Genomic DNA, 15428 nt, shown 5'->3' with positions numbered 1-15428 from the left:
CTCACTTCTCTCATTGCTGAGAGAGTATTGTGTGGTACAATTAACTTCCGCTTTTCAATTTTCTTTCTATACTTGAATATATTACATCTAAAACTGAACTGAGTCTAACTGTTGACTTCCAAGTAAAGCTGTTTAGCATTTCAAACACTTTTCACCTAACAATCTTCGATAATCAAAATAAGTTGATGAATTTACCTCAGCAGTACATGCTTTGCATTAAACTATTTTTTAAGTTATTTGATACTTCTTTGTTTAACTTTCTGTTTTTGAAAGAGGTTTCTTTCCTGAAGCATTTTCTCTCAGTCAGTTTGAGGAGTGACCTTTTTGCTGTTGATGAATGGACAATGACACCTGAGCCCTCTGCCTCTTTAGTTCTCTCAATTTAATACTTTCCTTCTTTCTATTCCTTAAGGCACTGCTCAATTCACTTAAACAGTTTTTGGGCCTTTCAGTTATGAACGTATTAATGGCAAAGAGGATGTGTGCTTAAATAATATCTATACAATGATTCTTAAATAAGATTTGGAATTATTCAGGCAATATTGTGGCAAATTGATATTTATTGTTGATAAAATTTTAGTCCTACTTATTTGGAGAAACAAAAAACTATCTTACGTATAAACCAGGTGTCCTCAAGTTGGGTCTTGGGTATTTTTTGTTGCAACCCAGTTTCTAATTATAAATACACTAGCAAAATACCCGCACTAAGCAGCGGAGAAGTAGTGTGTTAAAGAAGTTATGAAAAAGAAAAGGAAACATTTTAAAAATAACATAACCAGCGGTAAAGCAAGGAAGACTCTGTAATAAGGATGTCTGGGTGCACGTAGAAGGGGTGCCTGCTAAACTAAAAGGGATATTCGGAGCTCACGGCTTTACTTATCTGATGTAGAGAGGGAGTCGGCCATGGATGGACACTAACGGCGAGTCACCCGGGTGAGATGGACTTCATTCTTCAATAAAGGAACTGTCGCCGAGCCGGTGAGATTGCTTCTTTACATGTAAATTAAGTAAACGTGTCCGCGGCGCACATCAAGATTGGTTGCTGGATTCACTGCAGATTTCCCAGGCCATGTGATTATAAACTTTTAAAAGAAATTTCAGATAAAGGATTGGGAAACGTGTGGGGATTGTGTGTGTCTGGGTGTCTAATTTATATGTGTATATAGTTGTAATATAGGTTAAGTACATGTGAATATATTTGCGCCGTTTATAAATAAGATATTTTTTCCGTTTCTTTACCTTGCTTTCTTTCTTTCCTGCTTTCTTGCATTGTTTCGTTTTCAGCAGCGTCTCTATGAAGTTGTGGATTTGCCTGCAAGTATAATGAAGGAACTGTCACTGAGCCGGTGAGATCGCTTCTTTACATGTAAATTAAGTAAACGTGTCCGCAGCGTACATCAGGATTGGTTGCTGGATTCACTGCAGACTTCCCAGGCTGTGTGATTATAAACTTTTAAAAGAAATTTCAGATAAAGGACTGGGAAACGTGTGGGATTGTGTGTGTCTGGGTGTCTAATTTATATGTGTATATAGTTGTAATATAGGTTAAGTACATGTGAATATATTTGCACTGTTTATAAATAAGATATTCTTTCCGTTTATTTACCTTGCTTTCTTTCTTTCCTGCTTTCTTGCATTGTTTCGTTTTCGGCAGCGTCTCTATGAAGTTGTGGATTTGCCTGCGAGTATTTAGTGACAGCGTGTCTATTAACTTGTGGACTTTTTCTGCGAGTATTTAGTGACAGCGTCACAAAGTTGTTTCTGTCTAGCTGCATTAGAAAATGTACCACAATGTCTGACATGCCTCCTTTTTACTTCTTTTTCTTTACCTTGCTTTCTTTCTTTCCTGCTTTCTTGCATTTTTTCATTTTTGGCAGCGTCTTTATGAAGTTGTGGATTTGCCTGCGAGTATTTGGTGACAGTGTGTCTATTAACTTGTGGATTTTTCAGCTTGGATTGCTGCTGATGAATGGACTTATATGGGCAGGCAGTCAATTACGTGAGAAGCGTGGGGATGGAGGACGCAATATAGGCAGGCAGCCAACTACATGGAAGGCGTGGTGTTGGGGGACGCAACTCCGCCTCACACGGCGACCGAGCTGCAGGCTATGGCCGTATATATGTACGTAAGTAGGATTCAGTTATGACTGTTACGTGTAGAATTTCGAAATTAAACTTGCTTAACTTCTGTAAGTAACCTGTAAGGAATGAGCCTGCCGAATTTCTGCCTTCTACCTGCATGGGAAGTTGGAGAATTAGTGATCAGTCAGTCAGGGTTTTCCCTTTTATTAGTATAGATGAATAAAAAACAAAGTCAATTCCAGTTTGGGCAATTGTCTTGGAAAAAACTTTTCTCTATCTTCAAAGAAGGCAGTCATGGAGCCCAAATGAAAATGCAGAACATTTCTTTATTTGCACAGAGCTATGCACAAATGTATATGAAGTGAACAATCAATTAAACAATTCATCTGCTTTTATACTTTATTCTAATTACGTCACCTCATCAAACACATCACGTCATCTTACTCTTAATATGCAGAACTTTATTACCTCCTCCAATCAACTAACCCCACCAGTAATTTTTGTCTCTTGTCAATTCTCTCATTATTCTGAACTCTGCTTTATTAAGAGGGGTGTTTAGTAAATTGACCTATTAATTGTAACACCACTTCATAAGAGGGGTGTATGGGCTTTCCCATCAGTTTATCCCCACTTTCTGGAGAGGTGATTGTTACTCATTTATCTATTCTAACCTTGAAAAATTACATTAGAAGCTTCTCTAAGACAAGGCAGAGAACTCTTGCGCTTTCAGCTTTAAGTTACATTTAGTTAACCCCTTGAATTGCATTCAATCCCCGTTAGGTTTAGTACTGAGAGCAGTCCTGAACAGAAAATTGGTGCATTTGTTTTAGTTGATTTTATCGTCTTCATGTAACTTGCAGGCTGCAATTTATGCATGTTGACAGACACAAACCTTAACTTATTCCTGTTACATAAGATGTTTATCGGGGCTCAGTACTTAGCCTATTGCTTTTTATTATTTATCTTCACCCTTTAGGTGAGATTACTAAATAGTACACTCTGAGATTTCATTTCTATCCAGATGACACTCAGATTTACATACATACTAAACCAACTTGTAAATTCCCCCTCAAACTTACTGATTGAGTGGATTGATCACAATGATTCTTGGTCATGCCACAACTATATACAACTTAATGGAGACAAGATGGTGGACTTAGCGATAGGTGGCAGATTCTACAGCAAAAGTGTAACACATGCTAAACCATAGGAACATATAACCAATTTACTGGTTCCCGTTTACTGGCTGCCTATTGAATATTGGATCTCTTACAAGATTAATTTGAAAACATATAACTTTCCTCATGTCAATGGTCCTGTCAATTTTTCAAACATGTTATAATACTACATAGTTAAGTTATCTAATGTAAAGTTTCTTGTCCCCCCCACAGTAAACACAAGTCACTGGGTGGTTGAGCTTTTAGTGCCACAGCTCCCAGATTATGAAACTCTCTACCTCTTTATATTAAACAGACTTCTTAATTGCTGCTTTTAAAACTAAGTTAAAGATGTATTTTTTTAAAGAAGCTTTTTTGTAATGATTGTGTTTAATTGTAATTTTGACTGTCCTTTATATTTGTTTGATTTGTTTTCTGTTTTTTTGTTTTAACTTAGTAATGTATAGTATCATAAAGGGTGCTTATAAAAAAAGTATTACGTATGAATTACTGTCCTAAAAGACAAATATATCTGTATAGCTATCTATAGTATGTAGAACAGCACCATTGTTAGATCTTTTTATCTAATCTTTTAGGTGACATACTAGTACAGCAATTCAGACTGCAGTCTCACCGGATTGACTCCAATGTCCAGCTGTATAAACTCCCTGTGTATGCTGGGATTTTCCACCAGGTCCTCCAGTTTTTCTCACATCTCCAAAAATATCCACTTTAGATTAACTGGCAGTTTCAAATTGGCCCAGAGTGAACGTGGGTGGGTGCCTAAGTTGGACCTTCAATAGACAGAGGCCTATCCAAAGTGTGTTCCTTCCCTGTACCAAGTGTTGCCAGAATAGACTGTAGTCCAATTCAACTCTGAATGGAACAGAGTGGCTATGAGAACATTAGCTCTCTGTCCACATCCTGTATGTGTGTCTTTGTATGTGAAATTAATCTCTTAAGTGTTTTAACCCTTGTATTTCCCACTTATTTTTATTTATAGAACAATTTAATTGAAAACAAAAATTGAATTTTTAAAAATTAAGTATTTTTTAATGTGGAACAAAATGCAAGAATCTGTTTTACAAAATTTGTAGAAATTACAAAAAGTTCACATGAGGTCACCAGCATTCTCTACTCTTGTCTGCCTGATACACTTTTCTCACTTAGATCCCCCTTTACAGGTCATCGACCGTCTCTTTGGCCTTCCTCTTTTCCTCTGTCCGGACACATCCATATTCGTGATTGTTCTCCCCACATTATTTACCACTCTTCTCATGACATGCCCATATTACTTTAACCTTCTTTCCTGTTTTTTCTTTAAAATTTCCCCAACTCTAACTGTAGCTCTGATTCTCACATTCCCGATACTATCCAGGTTTGTTACAGTCTCAATTCTGTAGCATCTAGTTTCTTTTCATGAACAAATTATATCTGCCCAGGTTTCTGATCCATGAAACAATGATGGTCTGTCCACTGTTTTATACACTTTACCCTTCATTCTTGCACTAATTCTTTGGTCACAAAACACTTCTAATTCCTTTTCCAATTTTTCCATCCTGATTGTATTGTGGTTTATTTCTAGATATAGCTCTACACCTTCTGTTATTCTTGATCTGAGATATTTGCACTTGTCCACCCTGTTAAACCTTTCTCCCTGAAAAACAAATTGCAAAAATTACTGCCACTTGTTTGGCAGGTTTTTATTTGAACACTATTTTGTTGGTCAGCAAACATTTAATGGAAAGCCCAGATATAATGATGTATATGCGATATGATTGTTTTCAAGTGCAACTTTAAGTTACCAGTACTTTGACATTCTTCTTTCTTTTTGCTCTCCCAGGAACAATATGACAAAAGGTCAAGCAAGTTACAGTAAATAAATAAAAGCATATATAAACTGTAATAACTACCAATGTTGTCTATTGTAATTGATGCAAAATTTCTGCAAGCTATTTCTATATGTAATCATCTAGTCTGAATAGTAATGATTAAATTCAGATTAGTTCAAATTACATTTATAAAATGTAACGTTAGCTAGTCAGAATTCCAGTTTTCCAGTTCCAGTTTTACAATCTATTTTGAGAAGCCAGAGTGCGAACTTCAGATATCTGTATTTGCACTTTAAATAGGCAAAGCCGAAGGACTTTTCCCCTTGCCATCTGTGGGACTTTCAATTAGTGATATTTGTAATTACATTTTGGCTAGTCAAAACCTGAACTGCAGATAAGTGTAATTACATTTTGACAAGTTAAAAAGATATTTTAAACATTACAGATTATCTCTATTTTTTCAACTAAAATGTGATTGCAGACATCTCTAATATGAATTTTGACTTGTCAAAATGTAATTATAGATTACTCATCTGTAATTGATAATTACTTTAGAACTCAGCAGAAAAGGTTTCTCAATGTTGGCTATTAAAATGGAACTACAGATATCTGCAATTCAAATTTTAAGTAGGCCTCTGAAACAAAAATTGGCAAGAGATGTTCTAATGTGAAAATAGCTTGCCAATGCGAGGCAGATTTGGAAACACACACAGCAAATCACTACATTTATAGTTTCAGCCACTTTTATCACACATCATAGATAGCAGCCATAGCTATGCTACCAATTTCCAAAAGCTGAGAGTATGATATAATTTATTTTTTGTTTTGTTATATTTATCTGCTTTATTATCTTGGACGTTTAAAGTCTTCTGGTGGATTATTGCTTCTAAAATCTTCTTATTTCCTTATGCTGAGTTAATAATTTTGAAATAAGCACTACCCGTTAAACATCACAGTGAGATTAGTGCAAAATCTATACTAATAAAATTGTAAGCTGTTTGAATGTCTGTATGGCTATGTGTTTGTTTGCGAATCATGCAAAAATGATTTTCACAAAAGTTTGCATTGCATTGCTGCTGGCCCAACTTAAAATTTAAGTAATATGGCATATTGGGTAGAGGGGTTGTAATGGGGGGGAGCAACCCAAAAAACAGTGCTGACACAGGGACAGCAGTTCCCATCGGGCCAAAAAGGGATCTCATCGAATACCACAAGTACAGTGTTTTGTTCTCAAATAATTTCAATAACCATTTTATTTTTATTAGTGTTATCTAAGTGTAAATCTTTTCATCTCACCATGATTGTTTTGAACCATGTTGAATTTCCGAAAGACAAGTCTCTTCCTGTTTATTTTAATCTGGATCCTTTTCTGAGAAATATATGCGTCCAAAAAAGGTGTTCTCAAACCCTTATGGAGCAATGTTTCTTACTTTGAACTCCCCAAAAAAAATTGAAAACTGTGAAACACCCTTTTAGTTTCATGTTTGAAAAATCACACGCAAAACAAAGTTTAGCATCAATTTTGGGAAACTTGTGTGAAAGAAAACTTGGCTGATTATGTCACAACTACCTGTTATATTTTGCTGTTATATTATAAGATGGTTTAGAAAATAGATGGATGGATATTAAGCATAGCAAACAGATTGAGACTAGGACAAGGACAGTGGTGCCCTGTATTGATCAAATGTAGAGAGAAGAAATTTGTTTCACTGAATACACGTGACAATAACTCTGAAATGAACTGATGACACTACATTTTTTATCAATGCAAAAACTTACATTTTTGATAAAGCCAGTGCTACTGTACACCTTTATAGCTTTACTAAGTGTGAGAGAAATAAGCCAAGGTAAAACAGAATGAAACACAAACTTTTTACTGTGTGCTGAACTGACTGAGGACGTTGTTAGTAACCTTTAATGTTTCTTGATAGTAAACATTTATTTAAGTCCATTTTATGATGAGGCAGTTATAATTGTAGGTATTGATGCCACTACAGGATCATGTAGCAAATGTATACCAGCATTGTCTGAATCAACTTCAAATTATCTTTATAAAATTACTGAATAATGACTCTGGTGCTTTCTCATATAGTAATACAGATACCAGCAGAAATTTCTGTGAAGTACAATGGATTCATGGATTCATTTATTCAACAACCCATGTAGTTTTTGAATGTAGGATTAAGTATATATTTGTAAAAACACACTAAACCAGGAAAAACAAAGATGTAGCATTCATGGTTGCAACCCAACAAAGAGTTATGATCATTTTAGGATCTAATCATATACAGAATGAACAAGATAAATTGATAGAGAAGTAGCATAAATTAAGGAAGGGACTCTGGCATTTCAACATTTAAAAAAAGCAAATATTTGCTTTCCAATCCTAATCCAACATACAAATAAATATATTAAGGCTAGTGGGGAAATAAAAAAGTATATATAGTACCAATTATCATCATCACCACCAGTTAAATGTCCATTTTCCAATTTAAAACAGGGTAGCCAATTGTCCTTAACATCTTTTAACTCCACTCTCTGTGGTTCTAGGCTTCATTTGGGGTGAGGAGCTCTTTTTTATGTCATCTGCCTCCACGTCCAACCACAATTTGTATGGCCTTCATCTGGGCCTCATCCCCTTCACCTCCAACAAGGTACACCTCTTCACACAATCATTCTCTGCTTTTTGCTTCACAAGTCCAAAACTATTTTTTTTCTCTTCAGCACAACACTTATTACCTCCACATCAAGCTTTAGATTTAATCCAGTAGTCATTTTCCTCTTTCCTTTCACTTCTTGATACTTCACACATCCATCTGATCATTCATATCTCTGTTCTTTACAGCTTTCCTTCTTTGCTTCATGCCCTTATTTCATTTGCCATGTCTCACTACCATACAGCACACAACTCCTAACACAGCTATCATAAATTTTACCCTTCAATGCCAGAGAGACCCCTTTAGAGGTCAGCTTCCAGAATTTCATATAGTATTTACTATAGTATATATTTCATATGCTATACCAGTAACGATAACGTGCAGTGAATACACTTGACTTGAGCATTCATAGTTTTCATCCTCTTTCTCTGTACGTTTAGCATTTGTTTGCTCTGAAGTTGATGTGCTTGCTGCTTCCTGAGTAGCTCTTCTTTTTTCCACCCTAGCGGCCTGCTTCTTCTCTTCTTCTGTCGACATCTTTTCACGTTAAATTTGATTAAGTCAGTGTTTGTGATGCAATTACTTAGTACGTTTTCTTTAAATTTTCACTTAAGCTGGCACTTAAGTCTTCAATCATCCTCAAGAATGATTTAAGATATAAAGAGGTAGGGGAAGTGACGGCATGGATGAGAATGGCACCCGTAATCATGTGCCATACGGCCACCCTGTTGGCTGCTGCCGAAAGTTGATTCTACAATAAAATAAAATATAACAGCAATAAACTGAAGTTTGAACTGTTTTCCAATGACTTCTGGCTGGAGTCAAAAGGAAGCAGTAGGCAGAAAATATCTCACACAGCACATCTTGTTACACCACAAAGATATGAGCCTGTGGCAAAATTACTACAGAAAATTTCCCCTTGAGAGGCAAAATTGTTCATAATGACATCCAGTTTTGCCACCATCCTCTTTTCCACAACAGCCTCCAGGGTGTCCAGAGTCAGTTCTATGATGGAACTGGCTTTACTGTTAAATTTGTTCAGACATTCTGCCTCACCTGAACTCAAGATCCTTCCCTAGCAGACCACAACAAACTGGCTACAATGGATTAATAAAACAAATTTCATCCACTTACAGCATGCATCAAAAGATCTGAGTCTCCTCAGGAAGTACAGTGTATTTTGGTTATTCTAATGTGTTGTCAGACCAGTCCAATTTGTTGTTCATATAGACCCCCAGGTATCTGTAGCTCTGTAACCACCTTTACATTTTCCCCTTTGTCGGTGGAAGGAGTCTTAGGGACTCCTTAACAAGCTAAACAGCATAATATACACATGCACATATGCAAACACACACACACTATATATATATATATGAAAGAAATAATGATAATCAAATCCTTGATGACAGCAACACTCAGTAACACTCACAAAACAAATACTGTATATTGACAGTCATGTTACGTTATTTTTAAAATGTTCCTTTTCTTTTCTACTTTTTTAACACACTACTTCTCCGCTGCGATACGCGGGTATATATATGTATATATATATAACCCAATCTACATACTCGAATAATGGATACTTTATTCGCCATCAATGATTGTTTTGGTAAAGCCATACTAAAAAAAAGTAAGAGCGAGGGGAGGATGACTCATTGAGGCATGCAGGCTGTAGTGCGCGTCAACTCTATCTGAATTGCGCGATCACATTTGAAAAAATATATCTTTTCAAGTTCTATTTAGTCCATATGTGTCAAACTCAAGGGCCACGGGCCACATCCGGCCCGGCGTGTAATTATATCCGGCCCGCGAGATCATTTTATATACTGTATTATTGTTATTAAAGCCCGGGTATATGAAGCGCTGGTAACACAATAAACTACAGATCCCATAATGCAGCGCTTCAGCCTTGCCGAACACTTACTGCGTTAATCAAGTCTACCTTATGATGCTGCAAGTTATTGCGAAGCTAGAGTTATTGCGCACTGAGTTTGCACGGCGCTTTGGTGACTTTGAAGAACAAAAAAAGTCCGTCTACATGCGGCTCGAACCTTGTGCATGTTTGATAGCACATATCTGTGTGAGAAGCTCAGAGTCGCCTCACTGATGAGCACCTGCAATCCATCCTGAGAATCTCCACAACACAGAACCTCACACCAAACAGAAACGAACTTGTGGCCAAAAAAAGATGCCAGGCGTCCAGCTCTAAAATGACATATGAGCAAAGACAACTGAATGATTTGATTTGTTATTGCACGTAAGAGGAGTCAACCGTTTTAACAAACAGCGTATTGCACTGATACGAAATAGCTGTGTGTGTATATATAGATATGTATGTATATGTATATATATGTTTATATATGTGTGTGTGTATGTATGTATATATATATATATATATATGTATTTGTGTGCATATATGTGTGTGTATGTATGTATATGTGTGTATATATGTGTGTGTATATATGTAGATATATATATATATATATATATATATATATATGTGGAGCCGACCGACACAGAGAGGCGGACATGTTGTTACTCACCACCACACGCTTTATTTACAATATTTAAGAGTAAATAGATGGTCACTCAGACCCAGTTCCGTGCACAAAACACCCCAACACTCAGTCCTGGCCACTCTAATGCCTTTCTTGGTCCGCCTCTACTCTCCTCTCTTGCCTTGTCCTCTTCCACCGACTCTAGCCTCGAATGAAGGGAGACGGCCCCTTTATTCTCTCCCAGATGAGCTCCAGGGTTACCCCGGCATTCCTCGCTGGCCGCCCAGCGTGGAAGTGCCGGCTGTTCTCCGCAGCTCTCCGGTGTCCTTCCTAATCTTCCCCAGCACTTCCTGGTGTGGCGGAAGTGCTGAGGGAGCAGGTCCCCAAGGCATTGGGGTGCCTCTTGGGAGTGACCACGGGCCTCTGCAGGGTGGGGCTTCCATGCCCAAACCGTGGCCCCAAAGCAACCAGTAAGGCGGCCCCCATGTGATCCAGGGTGGGCGCAGACCCACATCCGTCCCTCACGGCGTCCCGGCCGGTCGTTGCCCTGGCATCCCTGACAATATATATATATATATATATATATATTGTCACACACGCATGTTTAGGAGACAACTAAAGGGCTTGAATACATGTAATTCCACTGACCAGGGGTGGCGTGCACTAATTCTCTCTCTCAATCTTTTGCAGACCATTCTAGGGAAATCCCAGCCGGCTCTGGGGTAGCCAACGATGTCACTTTCAGTTCCGGTCCTGATGACATCACTTCCCATACTAGCCTTTAAAGCAGCCATCTTGTTGATAATAGATTAGTTTTGTTTTGACTCTGTTGTATGAACATGTCTATGCTTTGGCATCAGTTTTGCAGCCGGAAAATTATATGGGTGGCTGCCCCAAACCTTTGCAATGTCTTATGGTTGTTCTTCTTACAATATATATATATGATAGTACCTGCCAAATAATACAAAAGGTAAAACATGTGTCGTGTACTCTTTGCATTATTTGACAGGTACTGTATCACATATCTATGATCTGCCTCTTACAACTAAGAGGATGTGGCGGATGTTTGCCGACTGACCGACCAACCACAAGCATTACCAGTCAGATAACAATAATCAGTTTGTAATTCAGACCTATGAATGAAAACATACATATATATAATGTCAGTTTTCCAGGTTAAGCAGTCAGGAGGCAGGAAGGGGTGGTTTCAGGAGGACAGACAATGGAAGTGACATCAGTAATTGAGTGGCTGTCAATCTTTTGTCCTGCATTGGGAGAAGAGGAGAAGGTATTAACACACAGTTTTAACCCTATTAATAGCTATTAGCTATTAAGCTAATAGTTTAATTAGCTTTGAAGCTATAATTTTCTTTTTAATGACAACACATATACTGTATTATAATAGAATGGTGAATATGTTAAAGACATTGTCCTTTATGGATGCCTTGTAAATGCACACTTGTTCAGCACCAAAAATGTTTTGAGGCCAGGCTGTGAAATTCCTCCGAATTTCCATGGAGTGTATATAGACATGCTATGCCCCAACTTGACATAAGCGGTAGGGGGCTATATGCTGTAAATCAACGACAAAACATAAGGTTTCAAATTAAACTCAAAGAAAATGAAGATCTAAATGAGATTACCTTTAGATTATTTGTTTTAACTGTTATAAAATTGCTGCAGCCAGATGTCAGGGTATTCTACTGCTTAAGTGTATCTCTGTGTGCTTTGAGTATTTTCTTTTTTATCCTTTCTTGGAATTATTTTTTTACTTGCTTTTCATTGCCCTATTTATAAAGCCATTCATTGCTTTCATCCCACTGATTTCTCGAGATGCTTTCCTGCTTCTGAGGTGGCAGGTGCATGTGAGTGAATTGATGACACAGAAGATGCCAGGTAGTTTAAGGAGTGGTTGTTATTAGCAATCCTCTGATCTTTGAGACCAATAATGGAAAGACTGTTCACATTCTCCAAAAGAAATATTTCAATCAAATAATGAATTTCAGGTTTCTGACTTTCCTAGCTCATGACTTTGCATGACTTTTGCCCACCACATATCACCAGTGAGCTTCAGAAGACTGTTGTGCTTTTCTGCATGAAGGGAAAAAGCAAAAATTGTCTGAGATACACGGAGAGATTGATGTCAGGAGGCTTACACAAACTGAAGTGATTCAACCTTCAATACCTTTATTAATATGGAATACAGGAGAAAACAGAAAAACAAGACTGATATTGTGTCTTCAGCAGCATTGTAGCTTTGTGTGTGTGTGTTTGTGTTTCTGTACCAAACTGCTTCTAAAAAAATATAAAACAGTGACCTCGGGAGAGCCAATCAATTTTAGAACATTACACAAATTGTGATGGGAACAAGTCAATCAGTTTATGGCCTAGACTGTCCAAAATAACATCAATCAGTGATTAGAAGGTTCTGAAAGTCCTGGGCCTCATGTATAACGCCAGCGTAGAACTCGACTATAACATGGCGTAAGCACAAAAGCGAAATGTGTTTACGCACAAAAAATCCAGATGCAGGAATCTGTGCGCATCTAACTTCCACGTTCTTCCGCTACATAAATCCCGATCAGCGTGAAAACTAACGCCGCTCGCGCATTATGTAACGCCCAAATCCTCCCAGAATTACGCCTATTTGAATATGCAAATCAATATAAATCGCCCTTAAGCGCAGCCTTCTGTGAAAAGACAATGGGAAAAGCACGGGAAAATATAAGAATTTCAGCTAATACCAAGTGGAGGCAAAGGAAAACATACTATTTGTTCAAATAAACCGTGGTATAATCAACAAAATGAAGTTGATCGAGTGACATAGCGTGTTGGAGAAACTTGAAAGCTCACATTCACAAAATCGCACAGTGCCGGAAATAAAAAGAAGTCACATATCAAAGTTGCCGTGAAAAGAAGAGTTGTAAGCCCACTGTCTGAGTGTCATATGAAAGTTTATTAGGGTACAGAGAAAAAGGCACACGGTGGGGAAAAAGCACTAAATGTCAACTTCAATCTCGACATTTCCACTTTAATCACGTAGTTTATTTTGTCATTTAGTAGAACATTATAAACTTCATCTTAAAATCGTTTAATTAACCAGTTTCTCAAATCACATCGTAATTAAAGTAGCACTTTAAATACTTTAAATGCTTTGTTTTGTATTTGATCTTCTACTCGTATGTGCTCTGTGTGTGAATCACTACTTGCTTCTTAAACTGGCTCTCTTCCTCCAACTGGACACAGAGTCCATTACATTCGTGATATTACAGCTCTCTGAATAACTAAAATACTGAGATGTATACGTGATGTCATTTTCATGATGATAGGAGTTAAAGCACGTTATTAAACGTGTTTCACTTCTCATGAAATAATTTATTGTCAAATTTGTCGCTGCTTTTAGCTGTGTTGTTATTTTCTCTTTCTGTTTTATATTCAATATATATTGGCGTAGCCCCTGCAGTCAGTGCTTTTCTTTCCCAAGTAACCGATCGCCATACAATCAGCTCTGTAATAGACGTTAAGCCATCTGTAAGCTTAGCCGATTCTTCAAAACGCTTAAAGAACATTGAAATATCTTCGTAGTACATGTTTAATTATTCTATCCTTCACGACACTCCCAGTGAAGAATATAGATTATTTAAATGAAGTTAAAGTTTTATGTGTATAATTTAACAAACATATTTTGCTGCATTTCACCTTAAAATGATATCGTCATCATATGTAAATACGCGCTTTATAAAGTGGCTCAGGTTGTGAGATATTATAACTGTAGTGCAAGTTTACAGTGGGGTGATTGTACTTATAAGTACAAACCGTTCTACAAGGAGCAATTGATTGAGTGCATTTAAAGTTCTTGGGATGAAACTGTTTCTGAACCGCGAGGTCCGTACAGGAAAGGCTTTAAAATATTTTGCAGTGGCTGAGACCGCGTGTCCTTGAAGCTGTATACCGCTAATTCTTCCGATCAGCTGCTGCTGTGATTCACACTCAGATACAGTGATATAAATACTCTGAGTCGTGCAGTGAGAGTAATATGGAAAAAGATGATCCGCTGTGGCAACTCCTAACGGGAGGAGCTGAAAGAAGAAGAAGAAGGAGAAGAAGGAGAAGTGAGAGTAACAACGCTAAAGCAGTTATGGTATTTGGAATACTATGGCTGTTCCCTGAACCATTATATTGTTACGAAGTTAATTACAATCAGATGCATTACACTAATAAACAATATGCGGTTAGTTTCTGTGTATTTATAAAGCCGCCATGAAAATAATGAGTAATAACACAAGAACAGTACCATTGCTTTGACGCTGGGTGCCGCCAGTTTGCAAAACCAAGCGGAGAACTTGCGCATACAAGGCATGAGGTACCGTGGAAAAGTGCGTTGTTTTACGCCAAGTGTAGGTTTTATACATCGCGATTTGAACGTGGAAAAGTTCTTACGCAACATTTCTGTGCGACGCACCGTTTATACATGAGGCCCCTGCTCTCCTCAACAATACTTGGTAACTTATTCTGAATGTCTATGGTTCTTTGGGTGAAGAAAAAATTTCTAGCATTTGTGTTCTTGTTAAAAATTTGATTTTAAAGTAACAACTGGGTATTTCATAATTTTAAAAACTTCAAATGTCTTCCCTCTTAATCTCTGTTTGCTTAAACTGAAAATGTTCAGCTCTTACAGTTCCTCTTCATAGTTCATACCTCTTATTCCTGAAACTAGCCTAGTCATTGTTCTTGGAATTTTTCTATCGCTTCTTTGTCTTTTATGTAATATGTCAGTTTTGGTCTCCATATTACAAAAAAGACAATAAAGCATATTCAGATGTTGTAATGATCATTTGTGAGGGTATTCTGCAGCCTGAGCAGAACAGACATATAAATTAAAGCTAGAAAGGATATGCATGAGAGGACTTAACTAATGGTCAGTAAGGAAACAAGTGTTAGCCTGTTAGAACATTTCAAAACAACATGTTATTCAATAAGGTTTATTGTAAACAATCTACTTTTAACTGATCTAAGAAAGGGAAGTAGAGGCAATGGTGAAGTTCATCTAGAGATGAGAGTATTGTTGGTCAAAGGTGCAACTTGAAATTGTGCCTAGGACACAAATCCTCTCTCACTTCTTCGAGCAGGAACAGGATAACTTTGAAAGCCAGATTCTCTAAGCTTGTTGCCTTTGCCTTTCCCCTGGAACTGAGAAGATGA

Source organism: Polypterus senegalus, chromosome 14 (genome assembly GCF_016835505.1).
Source record: "Polypterus senegalus isolate Bchr_013 chromosome 14, ASM1683550v1, whole genome shotgun sequence".
Classification (NCBI taxonomy): domain Eukaryota; kingdom Metazoa; phylum Chordata; class Cladistia; order Polypteriformes; family Polypteridae; genus Polypterus; species Polypterus senegalus.
The sequence above is the reverse complement of the archived record's forward strand: the minus strand, read 5'-3'. Positions refer to the sequence as shown.